The sequence below is a fragment of the Galeopterus variegatus genome, unplaced genomic scaffold (genome assembly GCF_000696425.1).
Source record: "Galeopterus variegatus unplaced genomic scaffold, G_variegatus-3.0.2 Scaffold36341, whole genome shotgun sequence".
Lineage (NCBI taxonomy): Eukaryota > Metazoa > Chordata > Mammalia > Dermoptera > Cynocephalidae > Galeopterus > Galeopterus variegatus.
Window position 1 is genome coordinate 1 of NW_007762452.1, and position 6350 is coordinate 6350.

Consider the following 6350-nt stretch of genomic DNA (forward strand, 5'->3'; position numbering starts at 1 on the left):
GAGTAATTATTTAAAAATCAGAGATTTTCTTTTAGCCTTTAGAAATAAAAATTCACATTGCTGTATTCAAAGATGCCAGGAGAATATGCTGTTGCCATATTTATCATTTTGATAATACTTAAGAAAAATCGAATGGTTTTAACAAATCAGTTAAATTTTTTCCCTTTTCTTTCTACTGTATTATCATGATTTTCTTCTCAGGAGTCTTAAGTGTTTATATAAGTATTATTTGCAATTTTACATGGGCATATCATGGCTAGATTTTTAAGTTCTTATGTTTTCTGGCACATTAGGCTCAGTTCCATCCATTCTTAAGAGTTCCATAGCTACTACTTGAATCTAGGCTTCCATTGTCATATGATTGCTTCCTCATTGATTATTCTTTTTAAGTCTTTTTCTTCCATTTTCCTCATACCACTTTCATATTTTACATTTGGTCAGAGGCCCTTAGGGACTACTCAGTACTCAGAGAATAAAATGTAATCTCTGTCTGGTAAACTGCTACTTCATAATTTGCCTTTATTCTGCTCATTCATTCCAATTTACCACTGCTCTACTCAGACCAGTCACCTTGCTTTCTTCTCATGCCTTTTTCAGTCTTCATGCCTTTACTCATGCAAACCTCTTACATTAGAATTTTGTATGCCTGCTTTTTAAAAATTTATTGTTTATTAGCATATTCATTATTACAAATCATACTTATTCTTTTTTTTTTTTTGGTCTTTTTGTGAGATGGCCGCACCGTGCTCAGCACAGCGCTCAGCCAGTGAGCGCACCGGCCATCCCTATATAGGATCCGAACCCGCGGCAGGAGCGCTGCTGTGCTCCCAGCACCGCACTCTCCCGAGTGCACCATGGGCTCGGCCCCAAATCATACTTATTCTTTATACCCCTTTTCTAATTTCTCCCCTTCCCCCTCTCCCTCCAACCTTCTCCTTCCCTTTCTCCATCTGCTTCCCCCTCTAATAATCGTAGATTATTTCTCTCCATCTGATAGATTAAATGTTCCTCTGTTGGTTTATGGCCTAGGTGATCTGTTCAGTACTGAGACAGGTGTGATCAAGTCCTTGCCTGTTATCGTAAATCAGATGCTTCTTCTATTAGTCTGGAGTGTGCTTTGTGGAGAGAGAGGACCTCTTTTTTTTGGTCTCCACTGGTGCCTCTCCTTGTGTCCATGCAGTTGAGAGTCTGTTGTGCCATCTGCACGGTGGCTGTGACTGCTGCTATAGAGACTAGCTGCTTTTGCAGCAGCCATGGCAATTGCGATGGCTTATGGTGGGCTACCCGCATGGAGATGGTGTTTTCGGCAAGTTCTTTAACTGGTTGTGGCTGGGTTCAGCTTCTCCTGGCTCCATACCTCAGGACCCTGGTGAAGCCCTTGGGGTGGCGGCGGCAGCTTGCCTAGTTGTGGCCAGGTTTAGCTTCCCCCAGCTCCATGTCTCAGGACCCCAGTGGGGCCTTGTCCCCACTTCTGTTCACCTGTACCAAACTGAAATCTATTTGTGTGGAGGCCCAATTCAAATTCCATCTCTCATGAAATCTTTTCAGTACTATTCAGTCTATAATAGCTTTCCCTTTTGATATTAATACAGTAAAACACTCAGAATAGTGTTAGCTCATGTAACACTTTAAAAGGCTATTATTATTGGTACTATTACCCTATATACAAAGATTGGTTGAACTCCTATTATGTATCTGCCATTAAGCTAATCTTATGGAGCTTAGAGAGAAACAACATAGAAAAATGGGAAGTAAACAGCCCATGATTAAATGACAAAGTGGCAGCACACATGCTGTATTAACTTCTTTAATCTTCCCAAGAGTAAGGTAGGCACTCCTATTATTCATATTTTTACCAGTGAGGTAACTAAGGTGGGGAGGTTAAGATGTCCCGGGTCAGAAAGCTCGTAAGTGGCAGAGTTGGGATATGAACCCAGGCAGTCTGGCTTTAGAGCTTACTCTTCTTAACTACTATGCTGTTCTGGGTCTCCTCAGAGTTGTCAGTGTAATCAAGACTGAGTAGGTCTTGACTTTGCCTCTTTGAAAACCTGTTAACAGCAACAGTAACACAAAAGGATAACTTCATTTTCAATAAAGTGTACTAGTTGTCTGTTTTCTTATTTGACTTTTTAACTTGTTTAAATTAAAATCCAATTCTAAACTTCTCTTGCAGATGGTAGTTAGTATTGCTGAAGATCTTTTACGAACTGCTGCCCAAAATAGCAGGCTGTCTTTACAGCGCACCCAAGCTGGATGGCTTTTGCTTGGAGCACTTATGACTTTAGGTATAATTATACTTGAGTAGGATTTTGTTTTACTCTCTGTAACTGTCAGTAGACTATAAGGCAAATTTAATTTAAAAGTATTAAACTTTATATTCTAGACTTTGAATGTGTTTGTAAAATGGTAAAGATGTTTTGCCCGTCTTTTGGTAGTAGATTCTTTTTTTGGTAATTTCTGCTTAAGAATATTTAATGAGAACGTTTTTAGTAAAGTTTCTCTTTTACTATCAAAATAGTCATTGTCTACTCAATTAGCTTAGTGTTAATCAAAAGAGATAAGAATATGGGGAGCAAAATTCCATTCCCTAAGTGAACACCAGCAATGTGATTTCAGCAGAGTGATATAGTCATGTTTAAATTGTTGGTGCTGATCTTTTGGGCTTCACTTTCCTAAGTGCTATGACAAGTCTGAGATACAGGCAAAGTTTATCATTGTCTATAGGGAAGAAATACATACAGTGTTAACATTGTGATAAGGTATGTCCATTTTTTAGTTCACATGTTTAACTGCTACTATAAAAAGTATGTGTGTGTGTGTGTGTGTGTGTGTGTGTGTGTGTATGTATGTGTGTGTGTGTGTTACTAAGTCATTCACTGTTCTAAGCATGTATCTTTTGGAAATAATATTTTGACCTAGTTTTCTTTTCTAAAGAAAATAAAAAGTGGTAACTCTTTTTCCAGAAGTTTATGTTAAGTATTTTAAGTGGTATCTTAAATGAATTCCTTAGCCATATAACTATAGGTTCCTAGTTCTGAAGATACTGCTCATTCATGAAACTAAATTACACCCAAAATAGAGGCAAATATATATATGTATGCATGTGGGAGTGGGTGTATATGTTTATGTATATATATGAGGGTACTTCAGAAAGTTTGTGGAAAAATAGAATTAAAAGATAATCCAAATCTTTCTATGAATGTTTTGAACTACTGTCGTATATTTATGGAAAAGAACTCACAGAATGTGTCCCAGATATATTTTATTGTTGATAATATGTAATCCACATTCTGAATATAGTTGGGTAATTTTTTAAAATTGCCTTTTTGTGTATTTGTTTTATGTTTGAATGCTTAAAATATTGATACTTTTAAAGCGAATTTTATTATTCTTTATTATGTATATATTTTACTCACTGGATAAAAAACATTTTGAGAATAATGTTAATTTTAGAAACAAAAATAGGATGAAATGACAAAGATTGTTAAAGCTTGTTTGGGCCCATTCGACTTCCATTTGTAATATATGTTATATACAGATATGGTTTTGCATTCTCATTTTCTTGGTTAGGACCATCTGTCGTTCGTTACCATCTGCCCAAGATGTTGTTATTGTGGCGAAATGTTTTCCCACGTTCTTTAAAGGAATTGGAGGCTGAGAAGGCCCGGGGCGATTCCTTTACCTGGCAAGTAACTTTGGAAGGTCGTGCTGGAGCTTTATGTGGTAAGAATGGAAAGGATTGCACTTTCAGAATGTTATTATATCACTAAAATATTTGTAAAGTGAAGGAAAATTGCTGTTTCAGTTTTTTTTAATATGTAATGGTAAATTTGTGGACTTTTAGATTTAGAAAGAAACCTTATAAATAATTGACTCCAGTTTGCTTATTTTGTAATCAAAATGAAGCTGAGACTCTGAGAAAGTGGTTAGAGTTAGTGGCTAGAACCCAGTACTCTCATTCCCGGTTGTTGCAGTCTTTACCTGTCACAGAAGCACTGAGTCACCACGTAAAAAAACCCGACTGGTTTTTAAGGGAAAAAAAAACTCGGTTATTGAATTTACAGTTACTCTTTTCGCAATGGAAAAATAGCTATTTTTTCACATTATTATCAAATCTGCACACATTGATGTATTTTTCAGACTTCAGCATTACAAAAATTATGGGTACAGTTGTTTTTGTCCAGGAGTCAGCAACTTACAAGAAAGGTTGAAGTTTTGTTTAATTCAGGAACCAGAATTATATTGGGCGTCCCTGCTCTTTTTTGGCTTATCTCAGGGTGAAAAATGCTTCTTTTTCCACACTGAGAGAGAGAGACACGTTTAACCAGCAGGGCAGCAGGGCAAGGTGTCAGTTTTACTCCCACAAAACCATCTCACAAAACTGAGGGGAGACGTTTTAGACTTTGCTCTATTGCTAAAGGGCCAGAGTGATATTCCATCACTTCTGGTTCTGTCTTAAGATTGCTTTCTTTGTAGTCATCTGAATTCCTGTGGGGTTATAGTTCTTTGAATTCCCACTCACAGAAATCTCCCTAACAAATATCTTCCATCTCTACATTTCTGCTGTTCACCCTTCTTCTGTCCTTCCCTAATGATTTTTCTCTGTATTTGTTGCTTGTTTTTCTTTTGGTTTGACCTGGTTTCAGAACCTTATAATTTTATAAACTTATTCATGTTCACAAAAGCTGCTCCAAATCTGTCCTTTTAAACTATTTATCTAGCCATGAGGAGTTTTGTTGCACATTGTCCTGAGCTCCTAACTGAAGATGTGATTAGAAAATTGATGACTCCTATTGAATGTGCCATGACTATGATGTCACAGTAAGTAAACAATTACGACAAGCTAACATCTTATTTCATATTTTAATTAATTTATTTATATAATTCTCAGTCGTATTTTATACTTCCTTCTAGAGTCATATGGGGAACCTATAAAACTTTATTTTTGTAATGTGACTTTAAAAATTATAGTAATGATGTGGATTGAAATACAATTGTATCTTAAGGTATTCTTGTTATTAACAGTGAAGATCACAAAATAAACTAAAACGAAAATGTAATAGTTATCAGTGTACTTTGACATATTAATTCATTGCTAAAATAATGTTTATAGGTAATACTTATTCTAGCAAGCTGATATCAACTATACTTTTAACATTTTAGCATTCCATCTGTAATTAAAGCCCACGGAGCTCATCTGAAAGCTAGTGCTGCAATGGTCCGCTTAAGACTTTATGATATCTTGGCTTTGTTGCCTCCAAAAACTTATGAAGGTAAATAAAATTTGCAGTTTCTTTTTTTTTTTTTGACTGGTAAGGGGATTGCAATCCTTGGCTTGGTGTTGTCTGCACCACACTCAGCCAGTGAGCGCACCGCACCGGCCATCCCTATATAGGATCCGAACCCGTGGCCTCCGTGCTATCAGCACCGCACTCTGCCGAGTGAGCCACGGGGCTGGCCCTAAACTTTGCAGTTTCTGATAAAAATTCTTCAATATGCCTTTCCAGTTCTTCATAGTATTAATAGAGATCTGACCAAGGCTCTCCCACTGACTCCCTATACAAAGGAAGACCACCATTTTACTTTGCCTCATACATAGCTGACACTTGTTGAGTACTCACTGTGATCCAGGTCCCATTCTAAACCCTTTCACATGTATTAACTCCTTTGACTCTAACCCAACTTATGAGGTAATTAGCTCTATTTTACAGATGAGCAATCTCTGATAGAGAGGTGAAGTAACTTGCCTGAGTCTTAGAGATAAGTGGCAGAGCTTGGATTCAAACCCAGCTGGTTTATTTTCAAAGCCTATGGTTTTAATTGCTGTCTTAAACTGCTTTATATATATATATATATATATATATATTATTTTTTTCCTTTTTTTGTCTTTTTTCATGACCAGTAATGGGATCGCAACCCTTGGTGTTGCGCCTGTACCGCGACCGGCAACGGGATCGCAACCCTCAGTGTCGCACCCGCACCGCGGTCAACCAGTGAGCTGACCGGTCTCTGTATGGGATCTGAACCCTCAGCGGGAGCGCTGCCGCACTCCCAAGCGCCGCACTCTACCGAGTGCGCCACCGGGCCAGCCCTATATATATTTTAATATAGCCAATAATTTAGGAATCTGGAGGGAGAATAGTAATGTTCTATGCAGAAATCAAATATTATATAAAATATTAACTAAAAATAAACCATTGATTTCTCTGCAGTACAACCATGCCTAAGAATTTTGGTATGCTCTGTTTCAGTGTTTGTACATTACTGGGCAATGAATAACAAATAATGGTCATGTCACATTTATTATATTTAAAGGATCTTTCCTCTATTTGAGTTTTTTTGGTTACTTT

General features: G+C 37.1%; 1 long non-coding RNA gene across 1 annotated transcript; it reads left to right on the top strand.

Moving 5' to 3' along the window:
* The first annotated feature begins 3659 nt into the window (after nt 1-3659).
* Nucleotides 3660-5267, top strand: LOC103584032. The gene is made up of 3 exons (XR_549922.1): nt 3660-3723; nt 4722-4821; nt 5164-5267. It is a non-coding gene; the product is annotated as an uncharacterized LOC103584032 (long non-coding RNA).
* Nucleotides 5268-6350: the final 1083 nt, after the last annotated feature.